The sequence below is a fragment of the Bufo gargarizans genome, chromosome 2 (assembly GCF_014858855.1).
Source record: "Bufo gargarizans isolate SCDJY-AF-19 chromosome 2, ASM1485885v1, whole genome shotgun sequence".
Classification (NCBI taxonomy): domain Eukaryota; kingdom Metazoa; phylum Chordata; class Amphibia; order Anura; family Bufonidae; genus Bufo; species Bufo gargarizans.
Window position 1 is genome coordinate 495,771,924 of NC_058081.1, and position 13,853 is coordinate 495,785,776.

At 42.2% G+C, this 13,853-nt stretch overlaps 1 protein-coding gene across 2 annotated transcripts in view; it reads right to left on the reverse strand.

The window, feature by feature from the left end:
* Nucleotides 1–13,853, reverse strand: part of LARGE1 (LARGE xylosyl- and glucuronyltransferase 1) — a 537,914-nt gene that overhangs the window by 34,195 nt on the left and 489,866 nt on the right. The gene's annotated exons all lie outside the window — the stretch shown is intronic.

The following is a 13,853-nucleotide window of genomic DNA, read 5'->3' on the forward strand; positions in this document are numbered from 1 at the left end:
AATCAGACGTCCATATTATAGAGGTCACATATAGAATGTAGCATCCTATGCGATAAGGGCACATCTGGAGTATCAGCCGCAAGATTCTGTCCTCGTGGGAGGTGACTTTTCACCTGATACTAGGGCAGGATCATAGAAGGGGCAAAGTGGCAATTACCCCAAAGCCCCAACCTCTAAAACCCACCTCATGTAACCCTCTGACAAACCATCTCAAACTGATAAACTGTCAGCAGTTGTATTATTTACTGACACTGTTTTGTCAGCGCTATCTGGCAGTATTAGCAGTATTATGTTGGCACTGTAGGGTGGTTTATTATAGTATGGCAGAATTATGTGAGCACTATAAGCTACTTTTGATTCCCACTATAAAATAGCATATGAAAGTATGGCAGTATTATGAGAGCGCTATGTGGCAATGCTCTGCAAATACTATATGGCAGTATTATGTGAACATTATATGGCAGCAATATGTAAGCATTGTATGGCAATGTTTTGCGAGCACTGTAGGGCGGTATATTATAGTTTGGCAGTATTATGTGAGCACTGTAAGGCAATGATGTATGAGCACTATATGGCAGTATTATGGGAGCACTGTACATTATTGGTATTTAATACTGTAGTATGGCAGTATTATGTAAGTACTCTCTAGCAGTATTATGTGAGCATTGTATGGTTCTGTTATTTAATACGGTAAGATGGTATATTTTAGTACAGCAGTATTATGTGAGTACTATCTGGCAGTATTATGTGAGCATTGAATAGTACTGTTATTTAATACTGTAAAATGGTATATTATAGTATGGCAGTATTATAAGATAGTGTATTATAGCATGGCAATATTATGGGAGCATTGTATGGTACTGTTATTTAATACTGTAAGATGGTATATTTTAGTACAGCAGTATAATCTGAGTACTGTATGGTACTGTTATTTCATACTGTAAGATGGTATAGTATGGCAGTATTATGAGTATTATCTGGCAGCATTATGTGAGCAATGTATGTTACTGTTATTTAATACTGCAAGATGGTATAGTATGGTAGTATTATATGAGTACTATCTGGCAGTATTAGGTTTGCATTGCATAGTACTATTTTGTAATTCGGTAAGATGGTATATTTTAGTATGGCAGTTTTATGTGAGCACTATATGGCAGTATTATGCGATTATTGTATAGTACTGTAATTTAATGTTGTAAGATGATATATTATAGTATGGACAAATTATTAATTATTTTCCTTTAAAAATGATGCCGTCTACAGACCTTGAACCTGCTCTTGGCATTGCACACAGACGTATAGTCATAAGAACAGTATCCAGTAATACCATGCAAAACCTTTTCCGAACAGTTCATTTTCACTAGAGCGACATTTCTCGAGACATAATGTGACCTGCAATGTCCACTAGATGGCAGAAGAGCGCTCCACAAAGCAGCAAAACCTCTGCAAGGGAAAAAATTCAACTAACCTTCAAATCTCCCTCATTTATCTGTAAGTCACCATTATACAGAGCTGTCAACCTCAAGCTGGAAGACTGAAATCACAAAGATTTGGGGTGTTTGACCAAGAAAATTAAAGTCGTTTAACCTCTTTGTGGCCAGAAGAGATGCAAAATTTGACGGGTTCTTTGAAGCCCCAGTAGACGTGTATTGATGAGTGGTAATTAGCACCGGCTGACATCTGGTCAAATGTTCTGACGAAAAAAATTAATGTGCCAATCGCTTAGGGAATTTTATAAAAATGTTCAGCTTGTATCTGGAAAACAGATTGTCATGTGTAGACTTGCAGTGTGTGCAGCAAGTGTAATGACACCTCAGTCCTGACATCTCCATCCGGAGCTATAAGTCAGTGTTGTGGCCTCAATCTAAAATCTGTAAAAAGCCCCCATCTACCATTTCTAATACTGGCACAGAGTCTTTGGTCCCCACATACGGGTTGGCCCAGGGGTGACTGCTACCTTTGCGCCCTATATAGTTACACTTGTCCTACTACTTTGTACATGTGAAGGCAACATTTCTACAAGACTGCGCCATGACACTGTCACTGTCAGGTACTTACCCGTCTGCACTCATGTGGCAAGTCCGGCGCTGCTGGCGTCACTCCATTACCATGACAACCAGCCCTGCTGCCAGTGATGCTGATTGACCTATCAGGGAGCAGGGACGCCAGATTCCTGGACTTCTGACCTTCCGCCTTAGTGATTTCGCCTCTGACTGCTGATTCTGACGTTACCTCCTGGTTTTGACTTGTCTGCTTGATATATTACTCTGTGTTTATTTCCTCCTTGGTTCTGACGCTATTCTCTGGTTTTGACTTCCCCTTTTTCTTCCCTAAGTAAGTCCTGCACACTTAGGTCAGGGACTGTCGCCCAGTTGGGGGCCGCCGTTTAGGGCATATTGTTCAAGTAAGTAGGGACAGTGGTGTGGCTGGAGGTCAGGTCTGCAAGTCACAGACACATTATGATGTGGAGCTATATTATTAGCCTCACTCCTTGGCGCTCTTCTCCACCTCTAGCCACTCTCTTCACTAGTAACCCCTCCTTCTCCGAATGCTTCCTGTCAATACCATAAAGTTGTTCTGTAGAAGCTGGGAAAGTAATGTTTAACATCCCCCCCCCCCCCCCAGCTGTGACAGAAGACAGGGAGAATTAAAGGGAACCTGTCATCAACGTCATGCTGCCCATACTAACGGCAGCATAAAGTAGAGACTGGTGAGTCTGTCGTTTAAAAGTAAGTGGTTGCCGAGAACCAACATTACAATCATTGCAGACTGGGCCTGGAAAAGAGCCTTCAAAAGAGTTCCGGCCACCTGAGAAGAGTCCTGGCTATTCATGACTTCCTGCTCTCCTCGCCCACCTGCTGATGTCTTCTACGTACTTTTCTCCCTTTCTCTCTAGGAGAGAACTGCCAATCATCAGCAGATGGCGAGGAGAGCAGGAGATTATGACTAGCCAGGACTCTTCTCAGGTAGATGTGACTCTTTTCAAGGCCTGAGCTGCAATGATTGTGATGCCGTAACACCCCACTGAGATCAGCATTTCTGTCGCTATTTTATGCTGCCCTCAGTGAGCTCAGCATAAAGTTGATGACAGGTTCCCTTTAAAGGCTATGGACACCTTTGAGAGAATTTTTTATTATTGCATTCTACTCATTTTGAGCTAAAAATATTTTTTTATCAATAGTTTTTTATGGAAAATGTCAATAACTTTTCTTTTACAGCTTTTGCTTTCAGTGCATCTGCAGACTGTTGCTTCTCCTTCTCAGTGAATCTGTCAGAGAGCTGCTCTGATGGCTCAGTCTGTAGCTCATAAACACTTATTAAAGCTACATTCTTATCAGTTTGATCACAATTCAGCTTAAATGAGTGTTTAGAGGAAAAGGAAAAGATGTTGAAAATTTTCATAAAAAATATTTTTGACCCCAAAATGAATAGAATGCAATAATAAAAAAATGCCCCCAAAAGTGTCCATAGCCTTTAAGGATACTTTCACATCTCCGGTATTGTGATTCAGCAGCCAGTTCCTCCAGCGTTTCTGTCTGGCCAATTCTCGGCATATTTGCCAGATTGTGGCCAGATCTCCGCTGGACCCCATTATGGTTAATGTATTCCATGTGGCAGCGTCGGATCCGGAAAATTCCGGCAGGCTGTTCTCTGCCGGAACAGCCTGATGGAAATGCTGCCGGAGATGTGAAACTATTCCCTTCCCTTTTGAAAATATATTCTGTTGCAGCTGAAAATTTGGAATGAAAACTGTTGAAAAAATGATTTTTACCCCAAAATGAGAAGAATGCAATCATAAAAAATTGCCAACAAAGCAACAGTTTTTAGCATGTAAAACTGACTAGGTAGGGGCTGGGGAGTGCGGGACCTTTCCTCGTGTGAATATGAGCTTTTATTCTGCTCCTAGGAGGCGGAGCTTCACTGTGAAGTCTTCTCTGCTCTCTGCTCTGAATGACAGTGGTAACACCCAACCTGGAGACTAACACAAAGGAGAGGGGCTGTCAATGTAAACAGTGAAGCTGTGCCTTAAGGGGGCCTGCAGGAGCAGAATCTGGCGGAATAAAGCTTTATATTCATACTACTCCTGAAGAAAAAAAAGCTCCAAATATATTTGAACTGCTGATATCATATCACTGATATAAGTTATATAATATCACTGTAGCGTGAGCTTTTTATGTTTTCCATAAATTTCACCCGAAAGCCAAATATCCCTAACTTTTTGTGAGTAGTTTATGTTTGATAAAATTACTAGTGGTCTTCTAATGGCAAGCGGGAGACGCCTAACTTGTTTATTGCTCGTGGCCCCATTTTCTGCCGTCTGTGGACGTCGTCGTACCACTCCACACATAGCCAGTGATGATAAAGCTTGTGGAAACATTATGACATCTCTGAAGGATCAGAAATGATGGATCCTGTGGTGACTTTGTAGACACCTGCTCTGCACACGGTTGCTGTGAGGATGGCTCTGCAGGGAACGTCTGTGCGCACAGCTGGTGGTTTCTGACTTTTAGTGTTTGTTTTGTCATACGGATTCAAAGCCGAGTATTTGTTATGGAAAAAAATGTGACCGCGCATTCTGATAATCCGTCGTCTCATAAACCAAACATTCAGATAATCTGCAATCTCATAGGCTAAACATTCTGATAATCTGCAATCTCATAGGCCAAACATGCTGATAATCTGCAATCTCATAGGCCAGACATTCTGATAATCTGCAATCTCATAGGCTAAACATTCTGATAATCCGCCATCTCATAGGCCAGACGTTCTGATATTCTGCAATCTCATAGGCCAAACATTCTGATAATCTGCCATCTCATAAACCAAACATTCTGATAATCTGCAAGCTCATAGGCCAAACATGCTGTTAATCCGCCATCTCATAGGCCAAACATGCTGATAATCCGCCATCTCATAAACCAATCATTCTGATAATCTGCCATCTCATAAACCAAACATTCTGATAATCTGCCATCTCATAAACCAAACATGCTGATAATCTGCAATCTCATAGGCCAAACATTCTGATAATCTACCATCTCATAGGCTAAACATTCTGATAATCCGCCATCTCATAAACCAAACATTCTGATAATCTGCAATCGCATAGACCAAACATTCTGATAATCTGCCATCTCATAGGCCAAACATGCTGATAATCCGCCATCTCATAGGCCAGACATTCTGATAATCTGCAATCTCATAGGCCAAACATTCTGATAATCTACCATCTCATAGGCTAAACATTCTGATAATCCGCCATCTCATAAACCAAACATCCTGATAATCTGCAATCTCATAGGCCAAACATTCTGATAATCTGCCATCTCATAAACCAAACATTCTGATAATCTGCAAGCTCATAGGCCAAACATGCTGTTAATCCGCCATCTCATAGGCCAAACATTCTGATTATCCGCCATCTCATAAACCAAACATTCTGATAATCTGCAATCTCATAGGCCAAACATTCTGATAATCTGCCATCTCATAAACCAATCATTCTGATAATCTGCCATCTCTTAAACCAAACATTCTGATAATCTGCAAGCTCATAGGCCAAACATTCTGGTAATCCCTCATCTCATAGGCCAAGCATTCTGATAATCTGCCATCCCACGGGCTAAATATTCTGATAATGCGCAGTCTCATAGTCCAAACATTCTGATAATACACCATCTCATAGTCCAAGCATTCTGATAATCCGCCACTTCTTTCTACCACAGAACTGACTGAAAGACACTTTCCCTAGAAGTGAGTGTCCAGTGATCCAGACTGCACAATATACTGTATAATATTACTTTCTTGAGCATTCTAACATATAGGAGATTTATTATCTCCCCGTGCCTGAAAAAGTGGCGTTAAAAAGTCCCAAACTGCATATTTGTGACACTTCCAAAAGGGGGGTGCAACAAGGGCGGGAAAGAGGTGTGCTCAGCCGCTGCAACAAATTTACACCAGTTTGCAGAAAGCGACGATCTTGATTAATTTCCCCCACAATGCTTATTTACTGATTCTGACAGCCTGTCATGCATACAGCCGCATTTTTGGTCCATGTCTAATCCATTCTGTGTGCATCAGGTCACAGTATACAGCTGGACCCGGAAGAAGTGATGGAGCGGTGAATCCTGGATATACAGCGCCACCTGTAGCAAGCGAGGTAAGTTTTTTTAATGGGGGGTGGTTTGGTCAGAGGTTAAAATGGTCTGATCTGAGGTTGATGGGGGCTGGGGGGGGGGGGGGCTACTGCAGGCTGATGGCGTCTGGGGGTCCAATCTGAGGCTGAGTGGGGCTGGGGGGGGGGTCTGATCTGAGGCTTATAGAGTCTAATGGGGGTCTGATCTCAGTTTGATGGGGGCTGATCTGATGCTGATGGGGACTGTGGGGTCCCATCTAAGGCTGATTGGGGCTGGGGGTCCAATGTAAGGCTGATTGGGGGTCTGATCTGAGTTTAATGAGGGCGGGGGTCTGATGGGGGGCTGGTCTGAGGCTAATGGAGGCTGGGGGGGTCTGATGTGAGGCTGATGGAGGCTGGGGGGTCTGATGGGAGACTAATGGAGGCTGGGGGGGTCTGACTGAGGCTGATGGAGTTTGGAGGTCTGATTTTGGGGTCTGATCTGAGGTCTGATGAAGAATGGAGGCCTGATTTTGGGGTCTAATGAGGATTGGGGGTCTCTTGAAGAATGGGGGTCTGCGATGAGGCCTGATGGAAAATATATATTTTTTTATTTTCCTCCTCCAAATCCTAGGTGCGTCTTATAGTTCCGAAAATATGGTACTTTTTTATCAAATAGGAAATCATACAAGTTTCTAATATACATGTATTTAAAATTCTGCAAACATATTGTTCTTATACCAGACAGTTGACCACTATATGCAGTAGAGTGGTATAGCCTATGTATCAGTCCTGTATAATGTATCCATGGCCTAAAATGGCTGCCTGTCTGTAGGTGATGTTGTTAATAACGTTTAGAGGTTCTGCTTCTACACAGACTCTGACACACATGAAGAGGTGATGCTGCAGGTAGTAATACTGTCTATACTGTTCTGCTCCTCAGTAAACTACTATTTACCTGTTAGATCCTTGGGCAGTTAATTGAAAGTCATATGATGCTTGTGAGGGTCACATGACGGCTCACATGACTGATGCCATGTTTGGTCCTATCCAGCTCTGCTATGGATGCATTTTACAGGACTAAAATGGGCCATACCATTTTTTTTCATCAGGGAGAGGCTACTACAGGGATATAATGACGGTCTGTGAGCAAAATTTTTCAACATCGTATTCTTTACATAAATAAAAGTAATCATTCAAACCGGAATACCTCTTTAACTATATAATTGCCATCTGAGCTCCCATAATGCACAGTAAAAATTCCAAATCCAGTTTAGTTTGTGACTGGAGTATATGCCATGAAGTAACTAAATAAGGGCAGGTTCACATCACCATTAGGGATTCCATTTATGTTTTATATTTTCCGTTATAACGGAATCCATAAGACGGAAGTCAAAACGGAAGCCTTTAATAGGCTTTCTGATTTGATCCGTCATAATAGAAGTCTATGGAAATCATAACGGATCCGTATGGTTCCCGTTATCCAGAACGGAAATAAAGTTCTGCCGACAGGACTTTTTTTCCGTTCTGCATAACGGAAACCAGCACGGATCCGTTATGCTGCCCATAGACTTCTATTATGACGGATCAAAATGGAATGCCTCTTAAAGGCTTTCATTTTGACTTCCATCTTATGGTTTCCAATATTTTGGAAAACAAAAACGGAATCCATATTGGTGATGTGAACAAGCCGTAAATCACACAGCACTGTAGAATATCTGCACTCACTTCAGAATGCAGCTTTGGGTGTGATTGGAGTATAAAACACGATGTAACAGAATAAATAAAACAATGCTGCTAATCTCTGTGACCTAGCAGCTTAAGGGCTCATGCATACGAACGTATTTTTCTTCCGTTTCCGTTCAGTTTTTTTTTACAGGTCTGTAAACAGAAACATTAATTTCAATGGGGCTTAAAAAAAAAGAAAATTACTTTGTGTGCATTGCGTATCTGTATGTCCGCATGTCCGTTCCGCAAACAAAATAGAACATGTCCTGTTCTTGGCCGTTTTGCGGACAAGGCTAGGCCTTGTTACAATGGATCCGCCAAAAAACTGATGCAACAGGGATGTCATCCATTTTTTTGTGGATCCATGTTTTGCGGACCGCAAAATACATATGGCCATGTGCATGAGCCCTAAGACTGGAGGCACAATTGCGTATCCGTCTGCAAACCAGGTCCCGCAAAACTAGGTACTGTCCATGTGCATGACACAATTTTCTCACTCCCTTCTCTAGAACTGGCTATTCCACTAAACGGAAAAGAATAGGACATGTTCTAGAATTTGACATCCGTGTGCTTTCTGTATTTTTTGCACACCCATAGAGATGAACGGGTCTGTGTGGGAATGTAGCTTTGGATGTGAATGGAGTAGAAGACATGTAACAACATAAGCTGATCCTACTATGTGCATAGTTAATCTTCATACTATGTCCAAAAGTAGAATTTTCCTTTAAGGGTAATGACATAGTGACATACTAATATGCCCCAATGTGAACAAAGCTGTAGCTGGGCTGAAGTACTACATTTATATCTGTATGCGGCATGTATATATCTGGAGGCCCTGGAAGCGCTCCTACAGCTGGTGGATGCCGAGAATGTGTTCCCCGTGTTCTTTTTTTTCCAGGATTTGTTCGGCGAGTGCTCTTTGTAATTACTTTAAGCTTTTAGGCGGAAATTATCAAAGCAATTAAATCCTTTTCTTAACAGACTGGAAGATTTGGGGCGGCTGAGGGGACATTCAACTGTCCCCGCGTGAAGTGAAGGTCACATTGTAATAGGGAAATGAGCCCAGAAATAAAAGTTTGGGTGAATTACTTGTATAATGGGCACCAGTTACCGAGCCAGAAATGTATTTCTTTGAATTTACTTGCCCATTGTCACAAAATGGCTGCCGACTGCGCTGACTGAGTACTGCAGCCAAAGAACATGGGGAGAGATTTTTCAAGCCTGGTGTAAAAGAAAACTGGCATAGTTTCCTATAGCAACCAATCAGATCCCACCTTTCATGTTCTAAAGAAGCTCTGAAAAGTAAAAGGTGGAATCTGATTGGTTGCTATGGGCAGTTAAAGGGGTTCTGCACTTTCATTTCACTGATGATCTATCCTCTGGATAGATCATCAGCTTCTGATCGGCGGGGGTCCGACACACGGGACCCCCGCCGATCAGCTGTTTGAGAAAGCAGCTGCGCTCCAGGAGTGCCGCTGCCTTCTCACTGTTTACCGCCGGGCCGCCCGCCCACTGACGTCACGACTTGTATCAACTAGAGTGGGCGCGGCTAAACTCCATTCAAGTGAACAGAGCTTAGCCGCGCCCACTCTAGTTGATACAAGTCGTGACGTCAGAGGGCGGGCGGCCCGGCGGTAAACAGTGAGAAGGCAGCGGCGCTCCTGGAGCGCCGCTGCCTTCTCAAACAGCTGATCGGCGGGGGTCCCGGGTGTCGGACCCCTGCCGATCAGAAGCTGATGATCTATCCAAAGGATAGATCATCAGTGAAATGAAAGTGCAGAACCCCTTTAAGTCAATTTTTCTTTACACCAGTTTTTCTTATGGCACTTGATGGAAACGGGGTCAGACCCATAGTAGCCAATCAAAACACTGCAAAATAGGAGAGCTGGAATCTGATTGGATGATACAGGTAAACGCTGATATCAAACCCACCCTGGACCTCCAGGGATATTAGGGCTTGGTTCATAACCAGGGGTGCACGGCCAATGAGGCGAGGTGAGGTAGGGACAAGTAGGGGGCAGCAGAAAGGCCTTAGGAAATGAGCGCTTTTATTGTGGAATCACTATATTAACCACTATGTTTTGTAGTACTATATATAATGTTTCCCAAGTATGTCTTTAAAGGGAACCTGTCCCCGGGATCTTGTGCATAGAGCTGAGGACATGGGTTGTTAGATGGCCACTAGCACATCCGCAATACCCAGTCCCTAGAGCTCTGTGTGCTTTTATTGTGTGAAAAAAACTATTCGATACATATGCAAATTACCCTAAGATGAGTCCTGTATGTGAGACAAGTCAGGGACAGGACTCATCTCAGGTTAATTTGCATATGTATCAAATCATTTTTTTTACACAATAAAAGCACACAGAGCTATGGGGACTGGGTATTGTGGATGTGCTAGCGGCCATCTAGCAACCCATGTCCTCAGCTCTATACACAAGATCCCGGGGACAGGTTCCCTTTAACAGTAAGGCTGGAGAGAAGGGTATAGGTTGAGAATTTGGCATTGGGGGGTGGGGGCATCATTTCAGCTTTTGCCTCAGGACGCAGAAAGGCTAGGTGCACCCCTGTTCATAACCACACTATAGAAACACATCTAGTACCATTAACCCTTACACCACCTCATACTACTAGGGATATTTACTCTGGGCCACCAGGGATATTAGGTACTAATTCCTAAAACTCTCCCTAGACCACCACGGATTATACCAGGAACACTGTCACTAACCCCTGAAAAACCCTATAGTAATAACATATAGAAAGTTAGAAAATGTGTGTAAAATAGGGGCATTATTTTTGGAAAGTTCTCCTGCTTTCCCCCTGTTATGAGACCCGATCTTCTAGATACACAGATAAACCTTGTTCCGTTATTACATCACAAGTTATTATCCATCTCGCTGTCCTACTTATGAATGTGGAGCAGCTTGTTCTTCCCTTCATTAATTTCACTGAAGTGCTCCATTATGCCGCTTATTAATGACATAATATCCTTTATTGTCGGATAAAGTGTAGAATGAGCTCCTGGAAGTTTCTTCAGGTGTAATAAGCCTGCGTGGTAATCGGGAGGGGCGTCACCTAACATGGAGGGGCATAGGCGTTCTCTTGCTATGTGCCAATAAAGCCGCTTTTAATTGGCATTCGGCTCCGCTTTAATTCTTTATTCTCCATCAATGTGTGTAAATAACAAGCGTAAATGGCTTCTAAAGCCGGGAGCCTCCATGTCTGATATAGAAGAGCTAATAATATCTCCTATCTATCTATCTAATATCTGTATCTATATCTATCTAGCTAATATCTATTTATCTATCTATCTATCTTACATTATCTATCTATCTAATATCTATGTATCTATCCATCTCATATCTATCATCTTACATTATCTATCTATCTATCTAATATCTATGTATCTATGTACTGCGCCTAACTGGCCAAAGTGCGTGGCTTAGCTGGAAATGGCGCATGGCCCACAGTGTACCATTTTCTTTGTCAAAATTACACCACAATTCTGATGTCAAATTCTGTTGCAATCTAAGCCAACTAATAGTTATTATTAACTTAGACAAACGGAGGGCTTTATCATGAGGGGAATATCTAAAGCTTTAGCCTGCGTTGGAGTACTTAATGCTACATTTATCAAACGTCACATGTTGTTTGATAAATGTATCTTTTCCTTAACCACTTCAGCCCCGCTAGCTGAAACCCCCTTCATGACCAGAGCACTTTTTACAATTCTGCACTACACTACTTTCACCGTTTATCGCTCGGTCATGCAACTTACCACCCAAATGAATTTTACCTCCTTTTCTTCTCACTAATAGAGCTTTCATTTGGTGGAATTTTATTGCTGCTGACATTTTTACTTTTTTTGTTATTAATCAAAATGTAACGATTTTTTTGCAAAAAAAATGACATTTTTCACTTTCAGCTGTAAAATTTTGCAAAAAAAACGACATCCATATATAAATTTTTCACTAAATTTATAGTTCTACATGTCTTTGATAAAAAAAAAATGTTTGGGCAAAAAAAAAATGGTTTGGGTAAAAGTTATAGCGTTTACAAACTATGGTACAAAAATGTGAATTTCCGCTTTTTGAAGCAGCTCTGACTTTCTGAGCACCTGTCATGATTCCTGAGGTTCTACAATGCCCAGACAGTAGAAAAACACCACAAATGACCCCATTTCGCAAAGTAGACACCCTAAGGTATTCGCTGATGGGCATAGTGAGTTCATAGAACTTTTTATTTTTTGTCACAAGTTAGCGGGAAAATGATGATGATTTTTTATTTTTATTTTTTTCTTACAAAGTCTCATATTCCACTAACTTGTGACAAAAAATAAAAAATTCTAGGAACTCGCCATGCCCCTCACGGAATACCTTGGGGTGTCTTCTTTCCAAAATGGGGTCACTTGTGGCGTAGTTATACTGCCCTGGCAATTTAGGGGCCCATATGTGTGAGAAGTACTTTGCAATCAAAATGTGTAAAAAATGGCCTGCGAAATCCGAAAGGTGCACTTTGGAATATGTGCCCCTTTGCCCACCTTGGCTGCAAAAAAGTGTCACACATCTGGTATCGCCGTACTCAGGAGAAGTTGGGAAATGTGTTTTGGGGTGTCATTTTACATATACCCATGCTGGGTGAGAGAAATATCTTGGCAAAAGACAACTTTTCCCATTTTTTTATACAAAGTTGTCTTTTGCCAAGATATTTCTCTCACCCAGCATGGGTATATGTAAAATGACACCCCAAAACACATTCCCCAACTTCTCCTGAGTACGGCGATACCACACGTGTGACACTTTTTTGCAGCCAAGGTGGGCAAAGGGGCACATATTCCAAAGTGCACCTTTCGGATTTCGCAGGCCATTTTTTACACATTTTGATTGCAAGGTACTTCTTACACATTTGGGCCCCTAAAAAGCCAGGGCAGTATAACTACGCCACAAGTGACCCCATTTTGGAAAGAAGACACCCCAAGGTATTCCGTGAGGGGCATGGCGAGTTCCTAGAATTTTTAATTTTTTGTCACAAGTTAGCGGAAAATGCTGATTTTTTTTTATTCCCTTACAAAGTCTCATATTCCACTAACCTGGCAGGCTGGAGATCCACTCGCTTACCTTCCGTTCCTGTGAGCGCGCGCGCCTGTGTGCGCGCGTTCACAGGAAATCTCGCGTCTCGCGAGATGACGCGTATATGCGTCCAGGAGGAGTAAAGCAACCACCTCCCGGACGCATATGTGCGTACAGCGGTCGGGAGGTGGTTAAAGGGGTTGTCCCACGAAAAAATTCTACAGTTTTCAAACCAGCACCTGGATCTAAATACTTTTGTCATTGCATGTAATTTAAAATTTAGTATAGCTGCTGAGTTATTCAATAAAATGTATCTGTGTAGCTTTACCTGCTGTTTGTTCTTTTCTTATTCCTTTGACCTGCTCACTGAGAAGGCCGCACATGCTCAGTTTCATCCTCCAACTGCCTCCTGAGCTGTGATAGGGAGAGCTGAGACACGCCCCCTGAGCTGCAGCAGAAAAGACACGCCCCTTGAGCTGTCAGCTTGATATAAATCTAGCAGAGCAATGAATGGAGAGATCTCTGAATCCATGTGAGGTACAGGGCTGGTTCTAGCTTTGTTAGAAAGGGGCTGTCATGTACTGTATGACATCTGATTTTCATTTTTTACATTAGTCATGGGATAACCTCTTTAAACCTAACACTTGACTAGAAAACCTACTTCAGTTTTCCTACTTTACCCTCCTCCTGAAGTGAGATTGCGACTTTTTTTGCGACTATGGCTATACAAAATTTTTATTTACATGCAAAAGTATTCAGATCCAGATGCTGGTTTGAAAGCTGCAGAATATTTTACGTGGGACAACCCATTTAAGCATGGCACTTGTCACTTGAGTCATATTTTTGCCGCAGTTCATCTAACAAGCCAATGCGTTACTGCCAGTGTGAACCAGCTGAGCTGCAGTACCAGGCGCAACCCACAGACAAGTGTGGTGCTGTTT